Below are 13,313 nucleotides of genomic sequence, written 5' to 3' on the forward strand. Positions count from 1 at the left end.
GTTGCTAGCATTTCTCATCTCTCAAAAAATTTGTGGCAACAAATATTGGGGCCATTTTTCTCCCTTTGAAATTGCCTTTATGCTCAGCCAGAGAATAAATGAGGCTGAAAATTAATTCACATGGCATTTTAACCAATAGTCAGTAATTTCTGTTCTGCAAGCAAGAAGCAGCCCAATGCACTTAGAAATGATTTCCCCAAAAGCCACTCTGTCTGCTGCCACTCTGAATGGAATCAATACATTTCCTTTTCAAATATTTTCTCTAGATGAAATGCCTGTTTTCATTAAGGTGCCAGTATCTAAACTGTAATTTATTCAGTATAGAGGCCACTTGTCTTTTATTTTGACAAACCTACATCTGAACCCCTCCAATATTTCGGGATCTCTCCACTTAATGAAACTTCCTAGTTAGCAAAGCTACTAGTTATGTGGTATGATTTTTGCCATTGTCCTTTACTGCCCCCCCTCAAAACTGGTTTTCCAATTCATGATAATGGTATCTTCCCCCAAAGAACCTTCTTGTCTCCCACCAGACCAGTCTTGTGAAAAGAACTTGGTCTTTACAGGCAGATACATCTAGGTTCTGATATCCTCTTGCCCAGTTCTCTAAGTTATATTATTAGGCTCTACAACCCGAGGTCAAGTTTTCTCTTTGTAAAACTGGATTGGTATGCAAATCAGATGAGGTAACATTTGTACAACACCTAGCTTATGTCAGGGTAATTTACTGAAATATTAATTACTATTCTGTTTTATTGCAGTTGAAGAATTAAAATAAATTTCTATTTACATTCTGAGCCCTGGGTTTTTTTCCCCTCTCCACTTCTGTGATGTTAGCCAGGGCTTTGTGCTTTCTTATCCCAGAGCAGTTCAGGCTAAGAAGTTACCTGAAGATGTTATTGGTATTACAGAAGTGTGAAATGGCAAGGACCTGTATGACTGTTTAAAGTTGTTATTGGAGTGTTCGTTATTGCAATACACACTTTTCCTCTAGATGCAATTACCTAGCAAATCACATATGGGTGCCATACAATTAATGCAAACTTCACTACAATCATGTATCTGCACATATATTTGTATACACACATTTTATATATGTGTGTAACGTCCCTAAGGAGCTCAAAGCACATTTTAAGACTTTAGAATTAATTCTCAGGACATAATCCTTGGAGCCAGTGCCGTGATGATTTGGGTCCTTATTGTTCCTCTCACTAAAATGACAGTGCTAGTCAGGTGTACTCTTGAATTACAAACTGAACTGGAGAAAATCAGAAAATTAGAAATTTCATTATAAATTTGCCACTTAATTTTGGCATTTTTTGTTTTGTTTTTTACTTCACTAGGAGAATAAAAATCTTGACAGAACAGCCATAAATTTGATTTTGATTGAATTCATATTATAATTGTTGAGTTTTTTATACTCTGGGACATTTTCAAACAGCGATATCAATGTATCATCTCTGTATCTTTCTCCTGTGGATGCAACAGGCACAAACACAAACTGATGCAAGTGTATGGTTTTGGCAGCGCAAATACTGTTTTGTCTTTGGGGCTGTTATTTCTGAAATGATGAACTATTCCTAGTAAAGTTAAGAAAATAAAAGTGCAGTCTTTCCTTGACTTGCATATTAAAAATAGAAAATTCAGTATAAACCAAATTCATGCAAAAGATCTCAGTGCATATTTATAAACAGAGGTCTAGGTTCACATAATTATAAACAAATTTTTAAACTACATTTCCAGTCAGACATTCAAAGATCTGTAGAGATGCAGAATTCTATCAGGACTGAAGCCATTGGTATCATTGTCCCTCCTCTCAAATGCTAGCAGTGTCTCCAACTACTTAAGCAATCATTGTTACTATTTGCAATATCCAGGTCTTGTTTTCCAACTAGAATATAAATTTAGAGGCATACTAGTTTATAATTATTTCCATATGCCCTAAAAGTATCTAGCATAATATCTTACATATAATGGGAATATAAATAATAATTTTTGAATTAGTTAACTTAGAATTTAATTAATCTCTTCGTTGAATAGCTTTGTACACATTGGAAAAGAGAATTTAAGTAAGTCAATCAGTGTGCTTATGATATAATCCTATTTCAGATGGAGACCCTTACTCCTACCTAAATGTATCAGCCATCAGATCATGTTCACTCTCGGCAAATAGTATAAAGTATGATACCTCAAGAATATTTCAAGAAATTGTCTTCTCTCCAGGGAGTCTGATAAAATGGGAATATATTCAAATACATCTTATCAATCCCAAGAAAGCAATAAAGCATCATACGTGCCAGCATTCCAGTCAGCTGGGACCGTTCTTGATCTAATGGTAAGTGTTCTTCTGTTGCTCATAAATCTTTGATAGCCCCCCTTCCATCTTTCTCCTGGATTAGAAACCCAATTAAATTAATTTTTGGATGATCATATTTTTTATAATGTAAGACTATTAATACTAAAGAAGATCTATGCATTTGTTTTTTATTAGAAGTTGCTCTGAGAGCTATTTATGCTGGCGGTACAGCAAAATATAAGAATAGTAGAAATAGAATTGGGAGAGAATTAATTCACGGCTAAGGAATGGAGTCAAGGCCTTCTCTAGTTCCTACAGATATAAATGAGTGATTTTCAATCCACTAGTCTCTGCTGTTGCTCAGACATTGGCAATAACACTACCACAGATTTTCCCCTGAGGTTCCTAGGGTAGCTGTTGCTTAGTTTAGTCTCCAATGTGGGTTGGAACACATTAACTAGAATCATGTTTTTCTTTCCAGCATTTGACCAAATGAGTATCACTTGACTATGCCCCCTCTCCCTCTAAATACACTAGCATTAAGTCACCGATCTATAATTGTGGGCATGATGACTAACATTTTCTTTCTGCTTCTTTTCCCAAATTTAAATTCCCATCATAGACTCCACAAAGTATATCCTGTCAAGACCAGTGGTTAAGCATTTGTGATAGTTTTCATTTGAAATGTGCAGATTTATAGGTTTTCATTAATGCTAATGGTTCATCTGAGTGGAAAGTATACTCAATCAAGAGCCTTTGAATGGGGCTTCCAGATCTCACTCAAACACAGCTGGTTTCATGGCAGAGTAACTCAAAGATTATTTCTGCCAAAGTATGTATGTTTTGTACAACTTAAGGTGGGGCTCTTGAAGTACTGACACATTTTCCAAAAACCAGATACATTATTTATTTTGCTTTTGTATACATGTAGCAATTGGCAGACTGAAAATGATGGAGAATCGTTTGGTCGTCTTTCTCCCTTCTGGCTTGGCCCTCACTGCAATAACTAATGAATGCAAGGGTGGGAGCTTATCTGTCATCTTTCAGCTACTGGGGCTCCTTGGCATTAGTTTTCACAGACACCTAATTGTTGCTGCTGTTCTGCTACCAGGGCCAAAAAGGTTCTCAGTAGCTCATCTAGAGGCAGTATTAATCCAATGGAGCACTTTTATGGCAGCTGGATGAGTTCTGCTTGATAGGGTATAAATTCATTTTTATTTCTGGATATGATATCAGATACTAATGTTCCTGATGCTAAAGGTTAGAAAGCATGGTAATAAGAAAACCTAATCTATTTTTAGTTTTCATCAAAATATCGTATGTCTTGTGTGTAGCTGGTGTAAATTGAGACTCTTAATGTTGCAAGTTCAAAAGTACATATTCAAACTGTTTTAAGCAAAGAGGAAACATACTGGTTTACATAACATAAAAGTTCAAAAGCAGAAGTGACTTTATGCATGGCTGGACCTAACGGCTTGAATAATGTTACCATGGCTGATTTTTCTTCATCTCTCAGAGCCATTGTTTTGGGCAGGAGTCCCTCCCATGGTGGAGGCAGCATAAACCTTGGCATGAGTCACTCTAACTAAGGAGCAAGATACTCAAAAATACATACAGGAAAAGTTAGGTGAAGGGGAGGAAGATGACTAGGGCTAAGATAAGCAATTTGTATTTTTTAATGTAATTCTGGGTCAAAACTCATAAATAAAAGTTATCAGATACATAGTTTTACATATATTAATCTTGCAAGAATATCTAACAGTAGGGCATAGTAAACATACACTATGGAACAGAGATATTTCATGGATAAAATTTTTAAATGAGGAAAGGATATGAAGGGTGCGAAATTCACTCTTGAGGACCCCAACATTTTCTCTTGAAGGAACATACCAAGACAGCTATAGATTAAGAGAGGAGTTCCAAACAGCCAGTCACCCACAATTATGTCTACCATTGCAGCAAGGAGCTTGGCAGCACACATTTCATCAGGAGAGTTTGGAAACTTCTCATGGTGTCAGAGAGAGTCAGCCTTCTGAAGTAAAATAGCAGGCCTACTTTTTTTCTGCATCAAAAATCTTACAAATTATCATACTAATTGATCAAGTGTCCATGATTCTCATAGAAGTGAAAATTTAATCTCTAAGAATGTATGTAACTAATAGAAATTCCTTGGCAATAATGATTCAGAGATAACGTGAAGATATTTTAAATCCAATATTTAGAATCCAACAGCTAGAGATTATTTTTTCTTTCATTAAAAATTCATAATTTTTCCACTCGTCTAGGAGTTTTATGTTGTACACCATATTGATTCAGGCTAAATATGCTATCTGAGCTCAAGATGGACAGTATTTTCAACTCTGTAGGAAGTCACTGATGCCAAGGAAAGATTTCAAACTGGCAGGTCAATTAGGAGTACACAACCCCTGCTTCTAGGCAAATTTCCACACTAACTCAGAGCAGTGTGTCAGTGACTCTTCTCTGTTCACAGGGTAGATGACCTTACCAAATTTACATCTTCTTTTCAGAAAAAAAGAGAGTCCTGAAGAATTTTACAATTCATTTTCAGAATGTAATTGTGGCTTCATAGATCACAAAAATACTAAAAATTCTTAAATTTATTAATGATTATTTGAAAGTGTCTTAACAGTTCTTTTCACTTAAAGATATTTTAGAAATATTTTGTATATTAGAAATAGCTCCTGGAGAATGTCATTCTAAGTGAAGTAAGCCAGAAAGAGAAAGAAAAATACCATATGAGATCGCTCATATGTGGAATCTAAAAACAAACAAACAAAGCATAAATACAAAACAGAAACAGACTCATAGACATAGAATACAAACTTGTGGTTGCCAAGGGGGCGGAGGGTGGGAAGAGATAGACAGGATTTCAAAATTGTAGAATAGACAAACAAGATTATACTGTATAGCACAGGGAAATATACACAAGATCTCATGGTAGCTCACAGAGAAAAAAATGTGACAATGAATGCATATATGTTCATGTATAACTGAAAAATTGTGCTCTACACTGGAATTTGACACAACATTGTAAAATGATTATAAATCAATAAAAAATGTTAAAAAAAAGGAACCAACTGCATTTTTAAAAATCTGTTTTGTTCATATTCTTATTCCATTCATTCTTATTTTTCTAATGAGTTGGTTTCTTTCTCTTATGGAATTATAGGAGTTCTTTATCTATGTGAGAAATAAATGCTTTGTCTATGAGTTGCAAAAAAAAAAAAAAAGAAATAGAGTACATACTTATTCAAAAATAAGTGGGTAAGCAGATCAACAAACACCTCTGTTTAACTTGTTGGGAACAGTCATTTCAATTTCCCCTGACTTAACCTGGGAGAATATCACCATATGTTTAAGTGTGAGTCACATATCCCCAGCCTGCAGGCATCTTCAGCCTAGAGCTTTGCTGTCTAGTTTATATAAGCAATAGACCAGTTCATTTGGGGAGAAGGGTGCTGCACTTTTCTACTTCTTCAAAATTTTAGTAAGCAATCTAAAAGAATACATTTTTTAAAAGATTTATTATAGTACATCTCACTTTAAACAATTACTCTTGGACATGTCAAGTAAAGTTTTAAAATAAATTTAAACATATCGAGAGTGTAGGTTTTTTTTTTTCAAGAGCCCTGTAGCAAATTATTAGGTTAAACAAAGACTCTTTCTGTAATAAATTCTTCAGTTTGCCTCTCTCATTTATATGGAACAGAAACTCAAGTGAAATTCCACATGTAAGGGGTACGTGGTTATGAAAGAACATAAAGGCTTAATTTCCAGAATATATAAACAGCTCATACAACTTAATAACAAAAACAAACAAACAACCCAGTCCACAAATAGGCAGAAGACCTAAACAAGCAATTCTTCAATGAAGACATGCACATGGCCAATAGGCACATGAAAAAAATGCTCAATATCACTATCAGAGAAATGCAAATCAAAACTGCAATGAGGCATCACCTCATACCAGTCAGAATGGCCATCATTCAAAAATCCATGAATGATAAATGCTGGAGAGGGTGTGAAGAAAAGGGAACCCTCTTACACTGTTGGTGGGAATGTAGTTTTGTGCAGCCATTATGGAAAACAGTATGGAGAAAAAAGCTAAAAATAGACTTAACCTATGATCCAGCAATCCCACTTCTGGGTATATATCTGGAGAGAACTCTAACTTGAAAAGATACATGTACTCCAGTGTTCACAGCAGCACTATATACAATAGCCAAGACATCAAAGCAACCTAAATGTTCATCTGTAGGTGACTGCATAAAGAAGTTGTGGTATATTTATACAATGGGATACTACTCAGCCATAAAAAAATAAAATAATGCCATTTGCAGCTACATGGATGGAGCCAGAGATTGTCATTCTAAGTAAAGTAAGCCAGAAAAGAAAGTAAAATACCATATAATATCACTCATATGTGGATTCTGAGAGAAAAAAAAAGGAGAATAAGAAAGAAAAAAGAGGACACAAATGAACTCAACTACAAAACAGAAATAGACTTGCATACATAGTAAACAATCTTAAGGTTACTGGGTAAAGGGGGAGGGAAGGGATAAATTTGGGAGTTTGATATTTGCAAATGTTAGCCACTATATATAAAAATAAATTTTTTAAAAGTCTCTTCTGTATAGCACAGGTAACTATATTCAATATCTTGAATAACCTTTAATGAAAAAGGATATGAAAATGAATATATGTATGTATATGCATGACTGAGACATTGTGCTGTACACCAGAAATTGACACATTGTAACTGACTGTACTTTAATAAAAATTTTTTAATAAATAAAATAAAATTTAACAAAATAATAATAAAGCTTGAGACTATTGTATGATCTTCAGGAAAGGTGGGTTTCTCACTAATTCTGCTTGATCTGAACAGTAAAGCATATGGTCTCTGAAACTCAATTACAGAATCACTTACCACGAGGTTAAGTCAGTCTTATGATGGAACACAACACTTAGGGCAAAAAATATATAATGGAAGGAAACATTGTTGAGCTGCTGAATTAAGCCTCACTTAGAGCATATTTTTTAAACATTTCAGTTATTTGAGCTGATATATTTCCTTTTTTATTTAACCTAGTTTTCATTAAGTTACTTAAAGATGGAAGATTCTCAACTAATACAGTCTGGTGTATTTTTCTTAGATTAAATTTTATTGAGTAGTGGGGTCAGACTCGTATTAAGTATTAAACTAAACAAAACAGTATGTTGAATGTAGGTAATAATCCAGTAAAGTGTGCCTCCTTGAAGAATAATAGGTGAGTGAGAGGGGATTCCAAGAAGGCTGGGAAAACGTCAGGACAAGATGAGAAAACAGTCAGTTACCATGAGTTCTGTGCAGCCTGAGATAGAAGGTAAGCTCCATAGGAGAGAGAAATTCTTTTTTCAGCCTGTGATAATGGATCCTTTAGCAGCTATTGCACCAAATAACGGGTTGATTATGGGTTACGTTTTCAGTTATAGTTGTTCCTTTTGAAGCTGTTCTGCTTATTTGCAGCTTAACCATCTATGGACTTGTGGAAGGTTACCAAAGAGCTGGCTTTTTATATCATTAAGTAGAATGCTCTTTCTTTTATGGAGCTCAAATTCAGCTCTGTCTAGGTAGAGGTGGTGCGGTGGGTGAAGGTTCCCAGACTCCATGCTGTTAACCAGAGTCTGAGTAGAAGTGAACACTGCTGTGGACTGTGGAAGACTGTGCTGGCCTGGGACCTGGATGTGAGCCCTGGGCCGAGCCCAGGGAGCACACTTCAGGACGATGACCAGAGCAGAGGCCAAGAGGATGACTGTATGGTGGCTCATCCCTCTGGATGACTGGAGCAACTCCAAGGCAGTGACTGCTCCTGCACAGGCAAAACTGGAGAGGGGAATGCCACATATGAGGAAACTCTTCATCCAGGAACTTAAAAAGCAGGAAATCCACTTTTGGAGAGAGTCAAGTTTGCAGAGAAGCATATTATATATCAAAGTTAGAGGAACCTTAAAAATCAAACTCTCAGAATGTGAATCTCTTAGAATAGTATTTCCTTGGTATATTAATAGGTATTATGTAAAAAGAGAGTTTAGAAGGGAATTTCTGTTTAAATACATTCATAAAAGAATACAGTGTAAGACATTTTTTTACTGCCAAGATACTCAGGGTCTCATTAGTATGCACTGTGAACCTACTGATTTAGTGAGCATTCTCTCCATACTTCCTTAGACCCCACTCCTTTTTCACTTTTCTTTTTTTTGCAAAGATAATTTCATGGTTGTAGAGCTCATGGAGTATTTTTTAGAAAACGTTACTTCAGTTAAATCACAGAAAGTTACAGACAAGCAGACTGAGGCTGAGAGAGAGAAATGCTCAACCAGCTCCCACCAAAGTGTGACAGTGACACTGTTAAACTTCAGATCTACACTCTCAAGCTCTACTTTCTCTCTATGTCATGACAGTTTCCTTTTTTTTTTTTAATCACATCTAACATATTTTAAGAATAGAATATTTTAAGAAATATTCTCTTTCATTCATGTTGCCTGGTGAATTTTTACGTGGAGTCAGTAACTTGACTGGCCAGACACGCTTCGAGTTTCTAAGAGTGGGCTCAAGTCAGTGGGTGCTTGATCCTTATAAAGTGACGTGACCCATTTGTGTTGGAGGGACCTCTAACACAGCAGTTATAAACACTTTATACAAGCATGACATCTTCATTAGACAGACTGAATGCTGTATAAACAGGGGCTGGTGAAGACCTTTATTCTATATGATTTCTCACTGAAATGAAAGTACCTGTATTCATATTAGCTTAGCCATTGTTACAAAGGAAATGATAGTCAAGGCATAAAAATTGGTTTCTTATATAAGATAGATTCAACTTTTATGTTTTTCTAAATATAGTCTTGGACTATAGAAAAAGAGTGTTGAAATTATATGAGCAGATTGCCTTATGTTGCAGTGTTAAGAAGTAGTATAAAACACTCTATAAACACTGCACAGCTATATATCTTCTTATCTCTGAAATTTTTAGAGTGAGCTCACGGTGTGCTGAAAGATTAGAATCTCAGATTGTAAATTTTAGTAACATTACAAAATCAATTTCAAATAGTTGAGTAGGTTTTCATAGTTCAATGAACTATGAGGCAAAAAGACAGAACATATAGGAAGAGTTGTTTTGTTGGTCAACAGGAAGATATGAAAACTTGTCAATTTTTAGCACTCATAACTATAAACTGCAATTCTGAAATACTACTTAAGTGGCAACTACATAAGGACAATTACAATTTAAAATTTACTGAATTTTAAACAGGAGTGTTTTATATCATTGTTTAAATATAAAATAACAATGTCAAACTATATTAAAATCTTGACATGTTATAAAGTATTGAGAAACACATAGAATGAAGTTCAACTGGATAAATTCTTTTCACACATACATAGGAAAATTAAGTGACTCAGGTAAAGAATGAATAATGACTTATTAATTATTAGATCACAATAGACTAGAATTATAAAAGCTGTTTCAGTGTAGGTTTGAGTGAAACAAACTTTCTGTGGGAATGATGATGGCAATCTAATGACAGATGACTGTATTCCATGAGAGAGACTGGACATGAACATTCAGCAGGTGAAACTCAGCTCATGAAGTTTGTTGTGAATACAATTTTGGCCACAAGGATGGTGAAAGACTGAACAGAGTTTGAGGAAGAGGGTCAGATATGGGCTTACCTAAGTAGAACAGGAAACTTTAACATTCTGCTAGGTCCTGATAATCAAAGGGAAATGCTATGAAGCGAGGAGAAATTTGCAATGCATGTCAGAGACCCTCTTGTTGAGCTGACATGATGTTTAGATCTGAGGAACTGGGAGAAAAGTAACTGGGGGAACAGGCAATGGTGCTTCCTCTCCATGACCTCAGGGAGCTGCAGGAAACTCTCAGGCCTCTCTATCCTGGGATCTTCAGCCACCCCATTCATATGGTCATGCTGCCAGCATATAACACCTGAGTATTCAAGGCTTTTGAAGACATACTTAAGACAATTTCCAATCAAGACCTGTAAAGCGGTCATTTCTATTTGAACTCAGAAGAGAAGGAAGTAAATAGCCTTTTTACCTGCAGAAACATGTTCTGCTCTAAATACCTTAATACCTTTGCTTTGCCTCCTAACAGGTGCAAGTACCCCTTAGCCCATTACAGAAACATCTGTAGAAGAGGAGAGAAGTCCGATGATGGTACACTTATAAAAACCTCTAGTATTTAATATGCCACAATCAGAGGCAGATTTACTGTGAAGCTAATGATGCAGCAGTTTCAGGTCCCCTTCAGACGTGACTTGGACAAGTCCCTTCTGAAACCTTGCAGACTTCAGGAAGTGTTCACAGGGTCACATGCTTGTGTCATATTTGTAAATGGTATACACTGTATCATTTCTCTTGTACAGTCTCCATAAAATCTAGAACTGTCCCTTACTGCTTCTCTGATATGCAAAGAAGCCTGACTTTTTATAGTTTATGTATCTGATATAATCTTAACTCCTCAATCACTGAGTAATAGTTTTTTTTTTTTTTCAAGTTTCCAAATCATGGTATCTCATTCCTTTCTGATACGTGCATCTTCTTTTCAGATAACTTTGTCACTCTTGTCTATTTTGAGTAAACGTTCAGTTGTCAGTGTTCTGGTCCTGCTCTAATACTTCTCCACTCCAAGATGGAAACCTTTCTCCCATCAAGCATATATGGGGTAGTGCACTTGACCTCAATGTGTTGGGGGTTGGGGGAAAGAGGACAAAAAAAATCTGTGTGTTATCTTTTTTTTCTTTGTTGGCCTCTAGAGCAAGAGATCACATAAATTGTTTTTTCACCCAGTCAGGGACTGATAGTTCTTTAATTTCTTATTAATGGTGCAAACTTCTCTGTATATAAGCAACATTATGTGTATGATCTTTATTTGGAATGTTTAGCCCCAGCTTCTGTAGCTTACTCCTTGCCATGTGGATTGCACAGTAGGTCTTGACTCTCAAGTTAGTCATCACCTCCTTGTCTCCCACGGGGCAGGCAGAAAAACCTAATCACATTCACCTCAATACCCATGGGAGCCAGGGGAGAGCTACTAATTCTAATCAAGGCTCCTCTTATAACGTCCTACTGGGCAGTGGAACCCTGTGGCTGTCACTCTCCATATAACCAAATGAAAGTAAAGCCAAGACCTCTTGGCTTTTGACTTTTTTGTCTCCATATTTAATATCTCCATTATAGAATTTTGCTATGGATAGGTGCAGTAGTTTGCAAAAATGTCCCCAACTCTCTATTCCTCCAAATATTCACGTCCTTCGCAGTATGAATGTATAGTTCTGCCCATCAAGAGGTGGAGTCTATTTCTCCACTCTGAATTTGGGCTGGCCCTGTGATCTACTTTTACCAATGGAATGTAGTGGGCATAAGTGATGCTGTGCAAATTTCCAAGCTTAGGCCCTTAGAGGTGTTTTATAGTTTAATTCTATCTATTTGGTCCCTGGCTTTCACCATGAAAGCAAACCTGAGATAAAATGCTGAAGGATAAAAAATCATGTGAAGCAGAATTGATTTCATCCCAGCCAAGATCACCTTATATCAGTAGCCCCTGAAGATTTCCCAGCTAACTGCAGACACATGACCTTGAGCAAGTCAGAGCAGCATAACTTCATACTCAATTTGTGGATAAATAGTAATTGGCAAATCAATAAGTTTTGGTATTGTTTTTTATATAACAATCACTAACGGAGATGGCTCATTTCCTAAACAGTGAAACTAAAATGGTTTTATTTTATTTGCCCTACGGGATATCCTAAGTTTACCACACCCCAGTGACTTATGGTAATAATTGATGTGCCGATGCCCAAACGTTGTTTTGTATCTGCAGTGGGAAATTTTTAGAATTTGGAAACTTTCATTCTTTTCACAAATTCCTTTCAAGATCATTTTCTCACTAGGATCTCAAGAAATAGTCTTTGAGACTAAAGCAGAGTAATGACCCTTTTGCACTAGTTGTATCTGCCATCTCTAGCAGGGGTATGTGGCATTCACAGGTCGTGTGGTGAGCCACAAGGCAATCTGATTTATAATGCATGAAAAGATAACTGCTAATCCCTTCAGTATGACTACTGCTGTTACTGTTCATTGTAGGATGGTATTAAAATAAAAACCTGGAGTACTTAAGGTAATTTTTATCTCTAAATACAGTAAATACTGAGTAAAATTTTTGCAAATTTTGAAGCTTAATGATCAATAATAAAAGCAATAAATATGAAGCTTTCAACATTTACAGAATACTATGCTCAACATATCTCATTTAGATACTTAAAAATATCTCTAAGGCAAGAAAAGCATGCATTATAGTCTTTATTTTATGTAACAGGAAACTGAGCCTTAGAAATATTTTTCAAGTGGAGACCTTGAATCCATTTCAACTTCTCTGGCTTTCAATCCATTATTCTTTGCATAACGAGGAAGAATGGAGTAAGAGAACAACATGTACATGTCTAGATACAGTACAATGTAGAATGTGCTAAAGTACACAGGAAAAGTAAACAGTGCAGTAGCAGTTTAGAGGAGGGAGGAAGACATTACTTCTGGCTGACAGATCAAAAGTGGTGTTTGAATTGGACTTTACAGAAAAGGAGATTACCTCAGGAATGAGCATTATAGACCTATATTAATGTAATCAGCTGTACTGACTGAATACTGGATTTAAAAAACAAGCATATCAAATAATATAGAAAGAGCAATTGTTTAGATTCAATATTAATTTAAAAACTAACAGCAAACTAAAAATGCAAGATGCCTTTCTTAATTGAATAATGAGGACTTTTCAAAAACCTATATGATGCTTAATGGTAAAATTAAGCAAACATCATATTTAATGGTCAAATTTCAAAAGTATTCCAATTAAATCAGGAGCATGACAAGGATGTACTCCCAGAGTAGGGCAAGGACAGTAAAGACAAGGTCAACATTTGCACAATCCTCTGAGTG

Source organism: Camelus ferus, chromosome 3, assembly GCF_009834535.1.
Source record: "Camelus ferus isolate YT-003-E chromosome 3, BCGSAC_Cfer_1.0, whole genome shotgun sequence".
Lineage (NCBI taxonomy): Eukaryota > Metazoa > Chordata > Mammalia > Artiodactyla > Camelidae > Camelus > Camelus ferus.